The sequence below is a fragment of the Bufo gargarizans genome, chromosome 6 (genome assembly GCF_014858855.1).
Source record: "Bufo gargarizans isolate SCDJY-AF-19 chromosome 6, ASM1485885v1, whole genome shotgun sequence".
In the NCBI taxonomy this organism is placed as follows: domain Eukaryota; kingdom Metazoa; phylum Chordata; class Amphibia; order Anura; family Bufonidae; genus Bufo; species Bufo gargarizans.
This window is the reverse complement of record NC_058085.1, coordinates 297,258,077-297,273,545: the sequence shown is the minus strand read 5'-3', so window position 1 is coordinate 297,273,545 and position 15,469 is coordinate 297,258,077. Positions and strand designations below refer to the sequence as shown.

At 43.4% G+C, this 15,469-nt stretch overlaps 1 protein-coding gene across 2 annotated transcripts in view; it reads right to left on the bottom strand.

Annotated features, from left to right (window-relative positions):
• SLC16A9 (solute carrier family 16 member 9) overlaps positions 1–15,469 on the bottom strand; it is a 121,864-nt gene that overhangs the window by 40,026 nt on the left and 66,369 nt on the right. Inside the window, exons 1-2 of one of the 2 annotated variants that reach the window (XM_044300052.1) lie at positions 5,692–5,800; positions 5,528–5,602 (exon numbers count right to left, since the gene is read on the bottom strand). The gene's annotated coding sequence lies outside the window, so the exon portion shown is untranslated. Of the gene's footprint in view, positions 1–5,527; positions 5,603–5,691; positions 5,801–15,469 lie in introns of those variants that run through there. The other variant, XM_044300053.1, reaches the window with a different exon arrangement.

The following is a 15,469-nucleotide window of genomic DNA, read 5'->3' as shown; positions in this document are numbered from 1 at the left end:
TGAGACTAGCGGTACTCGACTAGATTGTTTTGGTAGTAATTACCAGTATATGGCTCTATAGATATGGATTACTTAGAATCACTCATTATGGTTTTCCAATCTGTCCGTAAAAAAGGTTGGCTGTCCGTGATTTTGGGATAAGTTGTCCCGAAAAAATAAAAATTCTGGTTGGCAACCCTGAGTGCAGGGCTTTCATGGACATGGTAGATTACGCATAGTGTAAAGGTTGTGAGTGTGACTAATGTCAGCTGTTGATGCGCTTAGGTTTTCAGCTCTTGCTCTTCTTGGCAGCTCTTGACTCAGTCCCATTATAACTTGTCAGGTCTGTGGGGTCGCGTTGTGATGCTGTAGCCCAGCTGTTGATGCCAAAATCTGCTAAAGTAGGGTTTTGGAGATTCCTTATTATTTATACTGCATAGCACCCATGGGAATAAGGGTAGGTTCACATCTCTCGCACATAACTCCGGTAATCTATTCTGGCAGAGGAACAGACTACTGGAGTTACCGTACCCAGCCTAACCAGATACCACACCACTGGATCCAGCTGTTTGCATAGTCACGTAGCTGTGGTTCACCTGATTAAAACACTGTTTTTATTTTGTTTATCTGAGATTCTGTTCCAGAGTTCTGATACTTTTTTTTTTTATATGCAAATTAGGCCTTTGGTGCAATGGGGCATCACCATTGCTCTTGTTGCACCAAAAGCTCTTCTCCTTTCTGTGGCCAGCCCCTCCTTCACTGCTTTGATTGACAGGGCTAGGCAGTAACAAAGCAGAAAGGTATTGGCTGGCCACAGAAAGGAGAGGAGCTTGTGTGCAACAAGAGCAAAGGTGACACCCTTATTGCACCAAAGGCCTAATTTGCATATAAAGAAAAAGTATCATAACTCGGGAATGGAGCCTCGGATCAACATAAGAAGAACGTTCTTTTAATCAAGTGGACCTCAGCTATGTGTCTATGCAAGCAATTGAATAGGGAGGTCGCTGGTGACAGATTCCCTTCAAATAAGCCCATATCTGCATGAGAAGAAAACACTATAAAAACAGGAAAAAGGCACATAGTAGGAAATATTTGAATAGAAAATAAAATATAGTAAATGTCCTATAAAGTGTGTGAAAATATTGGGGAATTGCTATATAAGCAGCATTGAACAGCCATCTGAGAGCCAGAACATAGACCCTGTGCTCTCGGATGGGTCTAGGTTGCAGTAGGAGCGGTTTGTTTAATGGCAGGACCATATATTACATAGTTTATGTACAGGAGATATAGGATATATACATTGCTGATGGCAGAGCACCTCAGGGGTGGACAAGCCATATATGCAAACTGTACAGTGAATTGGGAGGCTCGATGCAATCTTAAGAGCAGCTTTTTACAATCTAAAAAAATTCCGCTTAAATGCATAAGATATTGAATTTTACTTGTGAAAAGTACATAAAGGGGCTACTCTATGAGAAACAAGGGGTCCACGTCCTGTTCTTGCACTCAGCTGTCGGCATCCGATCCTGGAGCGCCTGCTCTCTGCATTCTCCAAAACTAATATAAATGTTAGCTAATTACAGATAAACACTAAAAAGTAGTTTTCAATATATTCAGCTCCAGCCCATAACAAGCACATGCTTCATAGGCTCCTCACGAATCCAGGTTTGCCTCTAGCCTTCAGAGCCCCATTAAGGGCAGTCTTTCACATCGGAGGAATACTAACCTTTCACTTTCTGAATTGGCCCTTGGTCCAGATGCATTGATGGTCTAGTTTGGGAACGGGTCTTTTGTTAAAGGGGAATTTCGATCTTATAGAGTCACGACATATCGCTAAGATCTACCATCACTTTATGATGGATGGGAGTCCGACCTCTAGAATGAACGGGCTGCAGTTCTGATTTAAGGGGAATCTGTCATCCGATTTTGGACCATTATCTACAGTAATACATCAGTAGTACTGCACATAAGGAGTCCAGATCACTATTTTTTATTTTCCTACTGCCCCGGGTTTCCCTGCTGTCAGCACTCAAAGCTGCTCTGAAATACACTGTCAGGACTGCTGTGCTGATCTAACATAATGGAGAGGACTCATGTGCACATGCACAGCAGTCCTGATAATGTATTTCAACATAGCTCTGACTGTGGGAACGGGGGGCAGTAGGGAAATATAAAATAGTGATCTGGGCTTCATATCTGCAGTACTACTCAGGTATTACTGTAGATAATGGTTCAAAATCAGGGTGACAGATCCCCTCTATAACTGCATTTCCTGCACAGTAGCCCCCCACCACTCACCCCTGTGCAGGGAACTGCAGCACACACACATTTACGTAAATGGGGCCAATGGATGGCCAAGAGCATTGCTGTGCAGGGAGAACACATCGCTAAAGCCATGCTAAAGCTGCGACCCCCTCATTTTCAGGAACAGTGAGGGTCCCAGAAGTCGGTCCTCTACCGATCATGAAGTGATGGTAGATCCTAGCGATATGCCATCACTTTTTAGGAGGGGAAAACCTCTAGTCTCATCTTACTCAGTAAGGCTTTGGAATGCTCATGGTGTGTCTCCAGGTTATAGGGATTCTGTCACCACATTCTACCCCCTACAGTAAAACACAGCTACTTGTAGGTCTCCCTGAGCTGTATTAAATGATGCCCTTATTAACTAATAGTCTTGATTTATTTCTTTATAAAATCGATTTTAGTGATATGCTAATGACTCACATAAGGTGCCCAAGGGGATGTCCTTTCCTAACTTGGTGCCCAGCCGCACCCCTCGGTCCGGTGCCCAACGCCGCCTTCCTCAGTCCAGCGCCGCCTCTCATATAATATATTCAAGAGCCGGCGTGCTGACGTAATCCCTGAGCCTGTTCAAAATCCTGCGCGTGTGCACTACACACTGTAGTCTGCACCTGTACAGTCTACAGGTAATGGCATCGTCGAGCGAAGTGCGCTGAATGCCGGCGCATGCGCACTTCGCTCGACGATGCCATTACCTGTAGCCGCACGGGCGCAGACTACAGTGTGTAGTGCGCACGCGCGGGATTTTGAACAGACTCAGGGATTACGTCAGCGCGCCGGCTCTTGAATATATTATATTAGAGGAGGCGCTGGACTTAGGAAGGCGGCGGTAGGCACCGGACCGAGGTGTGCGGCTGGGCACCAAGTTAGGAAAGGACATCCCCTTGGGCACCTTATGTAAATCAAATAAATTAATCAAGACTATTAGTTAATAAGGGCATCATTTGATACAGCTCAGGGAGACCTACAAGTAGCTATGTTTTACTGTAGGGGGTAAAATTTGGTGACAGAATCCCTTTAAATATTATCCAAAATCAAGCAATACTCCAGCATCTTCCAGTACATATATTGCAGTACATGCACCTCCTACCACCGCGGGTATGTTAATGCACAAGGAATAATCTTTGTTTGCCAAAACGGTAAAAACACTTTAAACCTGTGACACAGCCACTTCTGCATTCACCGGAGCGGGATACATGACGCGGTACATAAGCCTTGTAACACGCTGCGTTATACAGACCTACAGGTGCCAAGATCTCTGCCCACAGGCAGAAGTAAGTCCACCCATAGAAATGATGATTTCTCATCAAGTATATTTTACAGGTATGAAGTGCTATTACGTTGTAAAGAATCATTCGTTTTAGCAGCTCGTGTTCAAGGCTGGGTTCACACCTGAGCGTATTCGATATACGCTGTTTACAGGCGCTTTTATCGGGCGTTTTTGTTGTGTATTTTGGGGTGTTTTTGTTCTTGCTATTGACCACAGAGGCGTACAATGAAAAACAGAAGTGTTACGCGCGACAATACGCCCCAAAGAAGCTCCGGTACTTCTTGGGGCGTAGGGCGTTTTACAGCACATTCGTACGTGGTTTTTGCCTGTTGAGCGTTTTACAGCGCGTAGGAACGCGCTGTAAAACGCTCAGGTGTGAACCCAGCCTTAGTGAAGAGTGAATTTCCTGAAATTCTATTCAGATTCGATGAATCAATAAATCTGACCTAAACCGAATGTGCTCCAATTGCTCTGAAAAGTTGTGGATGACACTCTGGGGTCTCCAAGGACTGTATGCAACTCATACCAAGCAATGACAATGACATATATGTCTATGGGTAAACGCATGGCTGCTGGTGGGAACAAACTGCCGCTTTAAAAATAAAGAAGATTTAACAATTTTTTTAAAAAAAGGCAGAAATCTTTTTACTTTTTGGCCACAAATTTTAACTTTTTGGCCTGGGGTCATGTGATCATCCTTCTTCATCTTTCCTGTCTTCTGACCTGAAAAATTAGTTGTGCCATTTTGAGAAATCTGCCTCATATGAAATCACCCAAAATTTGGATGTAACGCCAATTTTATTTGCTCATCTCTGCCCGTGTCTATAGGAATGTATTGTGTTGCCCACAGGTGCAATGAACTAATGACTGCAAAAGAATTGGGATTTTTGGGCAATTTGATTCCCCATAATAATTGCATATTAATGTGTTTTTCACGATGTGAGATCTAGGAGGAGAGTCACATGAAACATTTGTCAGTGGATTGAGGGACTAAATCCCACACAAGTACATACAAACTCTACGGAGATGCTGCTACGGTGAGAATCAGGACCCCAGTGCTAACCACTGAGCCACCCATCACGTCAACATTACAATGAATCAAGAGAACTACAAGGAACATCTGGAGAGCTCATGGTTAGAGAGGAGCAAAGTTATGAAAAGTTGGATTCGGCTGCTTCGATGAATTTCTCTAAGAAATTCGATTCGTGGAGAAATACTGCATCACTAAGCCCATTCCTTTGTATATAGCGGGTGCAATGACAGGGAATGGCGATCGCGCTGACCTCCAACATTGATCCCCTCAGATGTCGAGTTCATAGCTGATTGCGGCATCTGAGATAAAAACCAATGTCTTTCAGGGATTAACATACCCTATCTTGATCGAAGACACCATGAAAAATCTCGGACAGTGACCTGATGACATCACCGCCCCTCAGCCAGCGCGGTGATGTCGCACATCACCCTGTGTGAGATTTTGCGCGGTTTCTGCAATCAAGATGGCTGAGACGGCCTCTTCGCGCACAGATGGATGAGGTATGTTTTTTCGCTTTTACCGCCATTTCAGAGAAAAAACTGATTTGTTACCACAAAGCGCGAGGAAATTCGGCTTTGCGGCGAATCAAATTCTTCCTGAAATTTGGATCAAAGTCAGTATGTTTGGCTTCGATTCGCTCAACGCTACTTACAGGGTTAATGGGATGTTTTGCAAATGTTAGCAACAATATCCTGCAGTGTGAAACAAAGGGTGAAATACGTGGTTACTCAGGTAGGTTAATATCTGAGGACAGTCCAGAGTAATAATTCCGCTATAGTGGGATAAACTTTTTCATTTGGAGTAACGTGCTCTACCTGCGGCATAGAAATTAGGGAAGGAAAGGTAACGTTCCAGAAGACTGGAAATATTAAGGCAAGTTATTACCTAGATGATGGTAAGTGAAAAGACAGAAAGCACGTACAGTAAGTCTCCCTTAGCTTTACCTGTAGACCTGGAGCTGCCACCTCTGCAGACCTCATCTCAGCTTCTGCCCCAGGCTTGAAGTCCATACAGTCAACCTGCAGAAAGTGAGAAAGAATATTTTGTGTTTGTGCTCCATTATATGGTGTCCTCCTCCTCCTCTTCCTTCTTCTCCACCCAGCTTCACCTCCTTTCCCTGCCTGACATCAGTCCAGTCTGAACCGGTTCCCATAACCGCAGAGTGCTGAAGATAATGAAGTAGGAAGGGGGGTGCTGCTGCTGCAAAATGTGAGGACAATCAGGCCGTCGCACACAGCTGCTGGCACAAAGATCACTAGATGGTACCTTGTGAAGAGGCGGCCCATTGGCAAAGAGCTAGCAGCTGTGCCGCCCCCTGCTTCACCTCTCTCCTGCCTGTCATTTCCCAGGGTGCACATTATATCTAGGATATTATCCGTCTGCCTAGATGCCCTATGCTTTTCTATTGTTTACTTGGTTCTAAATGAAAATCACAACAAAAAAATAATCATATGACTGGAGTTTCACATGTATTTTTCCCATGGGCGCCTTCGTACTCAGCAGATTTTGCTGCTGAATATTTCTGATACTGAAAATCAGTTCCATTCACTTGATCGGGGCTTGCAGAAATCCGTGTGCTTGTCGCCAAAACTGGCCCATGCAGAAGAATGGAACTCATCTTCCATCACAAGAATTTATGCAACAAAATGTGCCATGTGTGATGGGAAACTCTGCACCAAAATGCACAAAAAACGCACATAAATGCACAAAAAACGCACATAAATCGACATGATTTATCACGTTTTTTACGCATTTTTGTGCAGTATTTATGCAGCTTTTGCTGCAGATATCACCTTTCCATTGAAAACACTGAAATCCGCACGGCAAAAAACAAACAAAAAAAAAACAATTTACAAGCTCCAGACTTTAAAGGGGTTTTCCCGGTTCAGAGCTGAACCCGGACATACCTCCATTTTCACCCTGGCAGCCCCCCTGACAGGAGCATCGGAGCATGAGCTAAATCGCGCAGGGCAAATGCATTTTTTGGAGATCCGGTGACGTACCGGGGCTCTCCATGGGGCTGCCAGGAAGCACTGATGGGCGGGATTTAGAGCTGCCCTAGCCAGTAAAACGGCTAGGGCAGCGCTAAAGCCCGCCCATCAGAGCCGGTGACATCGCCGAACACACTACAGGGCGGAAGTTTTCACCGGGCAGTGTGTTATTGAAAACAAAAGAGCCCATGCCCTGCGCGATCTAGCGCAGGGCAAGGGAGCGCATCGGAGCATGAGATGCTCCGATGCTAGCCTCAGGGGGGCTGCCTGGGTGAAAATAAGAGTATCTCCCGGTTCAGCTCTGAACCCGGACAACCCGTTTAAGGCCTCTTTCACACGGGCGTCCTGGATTTACTCCGGATGCGTTGCATGTGCATTGTGGGAAACCCGCTGCGAGTAGGCACGCAATTGCAGAGATTGCGTTCTGATGTTCAGTTTTTTCCGTGCGAGTGCCATACTGAATGTGGTACCCAGACCCGAACCCGGACTTCGTCACTGAAGTTCGGGTTTGGGTTAGGTGTTCTATTCATTTTATTATTTTCCCTTATAACATGGTTATAAGGGAAAATAATTGCATTCTTAATGCAGAATGCTTACTAAAATGTGGCTTAAGGGGTTAAAAATTTTTTTAAAATTAACTCACCTCATCCTGTTGTTCGTGCAGCCGGCATCTTCTTCTTTCTTCTTCTTTCAGGACCTGCCAAAGGACCTTTGATGACATAATCGCGCTCATCACGTGGTGAGTGTGGTGATGTCAGCACAGGTCCTGCTGAATGAAGATAGAAGATTTCTATTATGTCATCAAAGGTCCCTTTGCAGGTCCTGAAAGAAGAAGCAAGCAGACGATGCCAGCAGCGCGATTAATTGGATAGGTGAGTTATTTTTTTTTTTAACCCCTCAATCCATATTTTAGTAAGCATTCTGTATTAAGAATGCTATTATTTTCCCTTATAGTCATGTTATAAGGAAAAATAATACAGTGAATAGACTTTAATGAGGTTGCTCATCCCTATGATCTCCTAGCAACCTTGCGTGAAAATCGCACCGCATCCACACTTGCATGCAATTTTGAAGCAGACCCATTCATTTCTATGGGGCTTGCGTTTCTTGAAAAACGCAGAATATATATGTAAAATAAAAATTTACAGAAAAACGCAGACTATAGAACATGCTGCAATTTTCACGCAACGCACAAGTGATGCGTGAAAATCACCGCTCATCTGAGCAGACCCATTGAAGTGAATGGGTCCGGATTCAGTGCGGGTGCAATGCGTTCACCTTTGTGAAAGGGGCCTAAAATCCACAAAGCAGATTAATTTCTGCATCTAAGGAAAAAAAAGAAAAGCGTACAGGATTTCTCTAATCTCATGCACTTTGATGGTACTGTATTAGGGCTCATGCACACGACCGCATGTATTTTGCGGTCCGCAAAAAATACAGATGACGCCCGTGTGCATTCCGCATTTTGTGGAACGGAACAGCTGGCCGCTATTAGAACAGTCCTATCCTTGTCAATGCGGACTATAATAGGACATGTTTTATTTTTTTGTGGAACGGAACTGACCCCTAATAGAACAGTCCTATCTTTGTCCGTAATGCGGACGATAATAGGATATGTTTTATTTTTTTGTGGAACGGACATACAGAAACGGAATGCACACGGAGTAACTTCCTTTTTTTGTTTTTTGGGCGGACCCTTCGAAATGAACGTTCCGCAAAAAAAAAAATGAATGGCCATGGAAAGAAAATAATGAAATCTGCAGCTAAAACCGCACACATAACTGACAGGCTGCAGTTTGGAAATCCGTAATGCGCGTTAATTTCCGCACAGAAAAAATCTGCAAAGTGTACATGAGGGTTGTGGTTTTATCTGTGGATTTCACCCTTTTCAGTGGAAGGGTGAATCCGCACCAAAATCCGCAACTAGATATTGAGGATTTAGGTGTGAATATGCTGCAGAAACACAAATAAATCTGCACGGAAATAAATGAAGATCATATGCACGTTCACTCACACTCGTGTGCAGGTGGCCTAATAATGATTTTTGGATAGACATAGACATACAGTAGTTAGGATGTTCTATTAAAAAAGATTGTGAAGATTATGAAAAGTGTCATTTTTAATAAAAAAAAACTATTAAAATTGCAATTTAGTAAAGTTTAATGGTAATTTTGGAAACAATGCAATTATTTCCAAAAGAAGATCAAACAATATCAGGCAAACTAAGTGCCCCCATCATTGTAGTTCTTAAAGTGGACCTGTCACCACAAAATGCAATGCAATCTGAAAGCAGCATGTTATAGAGCAGGAGGAGTTGAGCATATAGCTTTGTGGGAAAAGATTCAGTAAAACCTGTAATTTATACATTTATATGATTGCTTTGTCCACATCCTGTGAACAGCTATCGGTACAGGAGGGAGGAGCTGATTGATAGCATTGTGTGTATACAGAGATAGCTGTCAGTCACTGATAACTCCTCCTCCCTGTACCGATAGCTCGTAACAGGAAGTGAAAAAAATATGAATACATTTATAAATTACAAGTTTTATTGAATTGAAACTATATATCAATCTGCTCAGCTGTTCCTGTCCTATAACATGGTGCCTACAGATTGCATTGCATTTTGCAGTGATAGGTCCTCTGTAATCCCTTCCCGACATCCACTGAACATGTACGGCAGATGTCAGGTCTTTAAAGATGGCGCCCGCTCCCGAGAGGAGCGAGTGCCATAGCCGTCGGGTGCCTGCTGTTTCCTATAGCAGACACCCACAGCTAATGTCTGAAATCAACAGTAATGCCAACCGCAAAAATTTTACTTAGATTCATTTGAGAAGGCTAAAATCCAGAAGAGTGCGCTTCTAGGTAAGGAACGCCTTCCCCGGGCTGAGATAGGGGAAGGCGTTCATTAATAGTAATAAGCCTGAGCCTGTACTAGCCTGAATATTACAGTTCAGGCCAGCAGATGGCAGCACTGAACTGTAATATGGTGATTTCTGTATAGAATATAATGGAGCAAATTCCATTGTTCTATGCAAACTGCAATCTGATGACTGCAAGTTGGGGTCCTAACAAAAAGTTAAAAAAAAATGCAAAATGTTTTGAAAAATATACAAAAATAAAATATGAAAATTCAAATCACTCAACCCTTTCCCCAAAATCAAAATAAATAAACAATTTTAAAAAATAACATAATGGGCATTTTCAAGTGCGAAAATGCCCTTACTATAAAAAAAAAAAAGACCTATCCCATACAGTGAATGGAATAATGAAAAAATAAATAAAAAATAGCTGATTCACAGTTTTTTCACCACTTTACTTCCCCAAAAATTCTATAAAAAGTGATCAAAAGGTCATACACACCCCAAAATGGTATTAGCAAAAACTACAGATCGTCCTGCAAAAGACTTAACTATAAAAAAAAGGTATCGTGGTCAAATATTTTGCATTCCGTCCTAAAATTCCATTATATTCTGTTATCACGGAACCCCATAACGGAATTTATAACGTGAATGTGAAACCCACGTGCATTTCTCTTGATCAATATGAAGGTAAGGAGAGGCTACAGGTCCTCTTTAACGAGGTTGTCTCACTTTAGCAAATTACATTTATCATGTAGAGACAAAGTTAATACAAAGCACTTCCTAATGTATTGTGATTGTCCATATTGCTTCCTTTTCTGGCTGGATTCATTTTTCCATCACAATATACACTGTTCGTTTCCTTAGTTACGACAACCCTGTGATCCACCAGCGGTAGTCGTGCTTGCACACTATAGTTAAAAAAGCCAGCCTCTCTGGTGTCTGGGACCATGGCAGTGCACATAGGGTGGTGTCTTTTCCTATACTGTCCAAGTACGGCCACTGCTGCTGGATTACAGGGTGGTCGTAACCATGGATACGAGCAGTATATAATGTGATGGAAAAATGAATCAAGCCAGCAAATTGAGAAATATTGACAAATCACAATACATTAGTAAGTGTCTTGTATTTACTTTTTCTACATGATAAATGTCATTTGCTGAAGTAAGACAACCCCTTTAAGTCTGTGAAGGTTCTCATTTATCCAGGTCATGGTATATATCTGTAAAGAATAAATCAAGGCAACTGGACGTACTGTACAGTTTTTGTACAGTCACTCAGAATTGAGAAAGCTCGTTGGAAGAACGAGTGAAACGTTTTCAAGAAATCGACAGTACGTCCGGTTGCCTTGATTTATTCTTTACAGATACAACCCCTTTAAGTCCCCTGGGTAAGGCCTCTTTTACACGTCTGTGTCCATGACGTCCGTGACAAGGCGGTCAGCAGTTCATTTGTGAATCCATGCGGATAATTACTTATGGGTACATGTGCTGTCCATGGAGAACATGAAAAGCACACATCTGTGACTCACTGGCGTGTGAAAGAGGCCTCATTACCCCTTTTGTCTTTCTATAATCCAACCCTGGATAACAGATCTTCACAAGCCTGATCTTCCATTGTCCACCGTCAGCAGCACGCCAGAGACAGACGGCTAATATTCATTACCATCATAATTACAACATGCTTACAAGACATGACATTTTTATCCATTTTCAGTGGCTCCTTTTAAATGTTCTCTGTTTGTACATGTGATTATTTTTATTTTTTTTGCAAATGTTAAAAGTCTGTGGCGTAAAATAGCTGAAAAAAGGCACAACCGTAGTCAGACCACCAAAAAAGACCACAAAATGCCCAAAAAGTGCCACAAAGCAAGGTGTTCTTGTGGGCCCTATACATTGATTATCACCAGCTGTCAGACTTCAGATATGCCCTAAATGCTGAAATATCCCTCTAAGTGCCTTTAAACTAGAAATACAATAAATTATCTATTTTTGTTTATACTATTAGACTATATTTCATTTCGCATGGTTTCCCATTGCTGTGACAGGGTCTATTTTATGGCTACGGTGCCCAAACACACAGGGGCACATTTATTAAGACCGGCGTTTGAGAATCCGTTCTTAAAGGGAACCTGTCATCAACTTTATGCCGCCCTCACTCAGAGCAACATAAAGTAGTGACAGACGCACTGATTTCAGCTGATTTTCCGTTCCGTTGAAAGATAGTCCTATTATTGCCCGCAAATCACGTTCCGTGGCTCTATTCAAGTCAATGGGTCTGCAAAAAAAAGCAGAACCCATACAGAATGTACTCCGTATGTCTTCCGTACCTGTTCCGTTTTTGCGGAACGATCTATTGAATATTTTATGCCCAGGTCAATTTTTTGCTATGTAATTACTGTATACTGTATATGCCATACGGAAAACAGAACAAAAAAACGGAATGGAACCAGAAACACTAAAAAAAAAAAAGAAAGAAAAATGGATCCGAGAAAAACGGCCCTCAAAACACTGAAAAAGTCATACGGTCATGTGAACAAGGCCTTATGAAGAGGCGCCGACCGCTACAAGTTTCGGTGGATCCACTATCGCTTCCGAGCTGTCTTACATTTAGACCTTTTTCTACACCTAAAACAGGTGTAGAAAATGGTAAATGATACGAGCCACGAACACAGTTTTAGGGCTAGCGTCAGCAGGGTAAATTCGCAGATAGCGGTGCACAGTTCTAAATTTTTGATTATTCTAGGACAGGGGCCAGCAACCATTGGCATCTCAGCTGTTGTGAAACTACAATTCCCAGCATGCCCCATTAGCTGTTAAGGTAGTTCCAAGAACAGCTGGAAGTTGTATTTTCAGAGCAGCTGGCATGCCGGAGGTTGCTGGCCCTTGCTTTAGGACTTTATAAAGAGCTTGGTACAGTTCTGTAGAAATGAGGGGGTTCCAGGTGTTAATGATATATGGAGCCATGTGAATCTGGCATTATAGGAAATAGTGTTTCCGCCAGCTAGCTGGCCTTTCCTCAGAGTTTACACGTGATACAAGTCATATGGGGTTCACACGTTCCCTAATTTTTAATCCGTGTTGTTTCCCATGTAGGATTTATCAGGAAGAAATGTTTCATCTTAATCTTCTCAGAAGGTCATAGAGAGGGGCTTGAGACGTAGTAATGGAATATTTGGTCATAAATAGCATAAAAGCCATTAAGAGCACAAATACAGACAGTTCAGTTAGGGAGACAGGCACATGATCGTGACTGGCAGTATGCTGACATAAAATAACATGGCATACAAAGAATGGTTGTCCTATAGATGCAACTATCCCAACATTTCAAACAACTGAATCCAGACATATCCCCATTTTTACCCAGACAGCCCCCCTGATATGAGCATCAAAGCATTTCATGGAGATCCCGTGACGTACCGGGCTCTCCATGGGTAAAACTAGGTGGAGGCTTCCACCTAGCAGTGAACTCGGTGACGTCACTGGCACTGATGGGCGGGCTTTAGTGCTGCCCATGCATGTAAAATGGCTAGGGCAGCGCTAAAGCCCGCCGGTCAGTGCCAGTGTCACGATCAGTGTGGGGGGGAAACTCCACACTGAACACAGGAGGGAAGGGGAACAGTAACTGGGCCTGGAAACTAGGGAAGAAACAGGTCACCTCCTAGACAACACTAAGCCGGGCCCTGACTACCTATCAATATGAATAGACTTCGAAGGTAGGAATATTCATAAGCAGTATACCTAGGCCCTGATTTCCCTATAAGGCCCTGGAATAAGTATAGGACCAGAGACAACCCATTTCCCCCCAGATAGACGAATGGAAGTCTCTGTCTCAGGCCCAGATACAACAACAGGGAATATAGAAATACAAACAAATGCAACACTTAACTTCTGTAGAGATGGAAGAACAGGAACACCAGAGAGGATCTAACACCAGCTCAGCCAAACACAAATTAAGCTATCAACCGCATAGTCAGAAGGATGGGGCGAGACTATAAAGGGTAGAAGTGATGACCACTGAGCAACAGCTTAGAAAAGGGAAGTGGTCATTAACCCTATCAACACTGAATCAAGAGAAATCAAGGAGGCTATTAGATTCCTCCACGCTCAGCCAATCTCCTTGATTTACTGGCATCAGTCAACTAAGGGACCGTGACAGCCGGTGATGTCACTGGCAACACTGCTAGGCAGACGCCTCCACCTAGCAGTGTAAAAAATATAAACAAAAATGCCATTGCCCTGCGCGATTGAGAGCATTGGACCCCTTTAAGATTGACATTGTGTATGCCATTCTTAATTTATCCCATGCTGGTGTTAGAAGCACTACAATCATAAAGAGAGCCAATAGTGTCGGCGAAAGCTTAAAAGTCAAAAATTTTGTCACAAATCATTGACTTCTATAGGCCAGAAAACCGATGAAGAGGCTTGAAAAATATAGCACAGTACAATTATAAAATATTTTTTATAGCAGGAGTAGATCCCTGTGCCTGACACCCCCCCCCCCCCCATCCTTGCTGCAAATGGCCCAATAATCCATCATAGGCTAGCTTCACACTATCGTTAAAACTATCTGGCAGAGGAACAGCCTGCTGGGGTTCATTGTATCCGGCATAGCTGGATACTGCCCATTGACTATAATGAGGACCAGCGGGGATCTGTCCAGTTTCGGGCATGAGTGCCGGGATTTGCTAGACAAAGACTAGTGCAAGCACATTTTTTTTTTTTTGGGGTCAACAGGCCGGATCCCCACAGGGTCCCATTATAGTCAATGTGGTCTGGTGATGCTTCGGTCCTAACGGTCGTGTGCATGAGTGCAGTACGCAGACCTGCAGGGTATTGCGATTGTGAGGTCACGGTTAATAGGCATACAAGGGTTGCTCTGGGTTACTCACAGTTTGTAGGGAGACCCTGGGCAGGCGTACAGCATTGATAAAGAGGCTGACACAGGGGTCCTCTGGGGCACTCTCTGTATATAGGGACCAGGCCTGATGTTGGGTGAGGTGTCCTGGATGTTGCAGGTGTTTAATGTGCCTGGGGCAAGGTCCCTTTAAGATTCGTGACACCAGTGCCTGTAACGGTGGCACACCGATTTATAGTAGTAATAAGTGAGGAACACTATGTTGGGGTGAACCAAACTTCTTTTACTGGAAACGGTTAACTTTATACAGTCTTTTGTAAAGTTCCAGGTACAGCAGTAGTAATAAGCAGGTTTTAAATATATGGCAGGTACAATGTTCTTTGCAAGATACTCAGAGGGTAAAACAACACTTACAGACCAGGCTGCACTCTTCCTCAGAAATCCTGTGCACTATTCCTCAGAACTCCTGCTTGTCTCAATCCCAAGGCCCGTATGCCCTAATGCTGGCTTTATCCTTGGTACCAAACTTCCTCAGGTATTTATCCTTGCTTTGGGTAAATCCTTCTGCCCTTCAGCTTACTTGTCTAGCTGGAATAATGACTCTGCTCTGCTTAGGCAAACCCGTCCCCTGGGGCAAATCTTCTGAGCTAACTCTGGCTCAAGAACTTCAGGCAGGCTAGACTGCACTTACTAGCCTCCTGGACTACACTACTCCTTCCTGTCTGGGCCTAACTATATATATTAGGGATTCCCTAGCTCCCTCTAGCGTCTAGGAGGAGGAACTACACCCTAACAGGCCTGATATACAGATAACACAGGGAAATACACATAAAACATCATATCCCTTACAATGGTCATATTAACCCTTGTATAGTGCCCACATTTACCTAGTGGGACACTACATACACTGTTGCTGTGACGTTGCCCGTCCTCGGCGCAACATAAGGGGCCCGTCCAGCTGGAAACTGCAACCTGAAAGACAAAAACGAAAAGCTGGCATACACAATAGTCACCACTTTTGCAGTACAAATATATCAAGCAGTTCCACTGGAGAGTGCGGTGAAAAGGGGCGTCGTCCTCTTCACTCAGGATAGTATAGGGAACAGGGTGTGCTGACCTGGTACAGTGCATCAAGGATAACCAGGATAGTCCATAATGATAATGATAGAAAATGCGAATA